Source organism: Phocoena sinus, chromosome 3 (genome assembly GCF_008692025.1).
Source record: "Phocoena sinus isolate mPhoSin1 chromosome 3, mPhoSin1.pri, whole genome shotgun sequence".
Lineage (NCBI taxonomy): Eukaryota > Metazoa > Chordata > Mammalia > Artiodactyla > Phocoenidae > Phocoena > Phocoena sinus.
The window spans coordinates 1826321-1826600 of record NC_045765.1 but is presented as its reverse complement, the minus strand read 5'-3'; positions in this window follow the sequence as shown (position 1 = coordinate 1826600).

Sequence of the window (280 nt, the reverse complement as noted above, 5' to 3'; positions counted from 1 at the left end):
TTCTGAGCGTGGTGTCCAGTCTTTCCAAGGGGCTTGGCTGAGGCAAGCAGCAGCTCAGATAGCCAAATCCCTGGGAAGGGACAGGCTAGGAGGCAGGACAACTTGGGGAAGGAGCCGGGGAGTGGCAGCCCCCTTGCTCAGGAGAAATAAACGGTCGGAAACAAGGTAACGGAACTGAAGTGGATGTAAGAACCAGGTTTAGGACTTCCCTGGTGGCGCAGTGGTTAAGCATCCACTTGCCGGTGCAGGGGGACACAGGTTCGAGCCCTGGTCGCAGAAG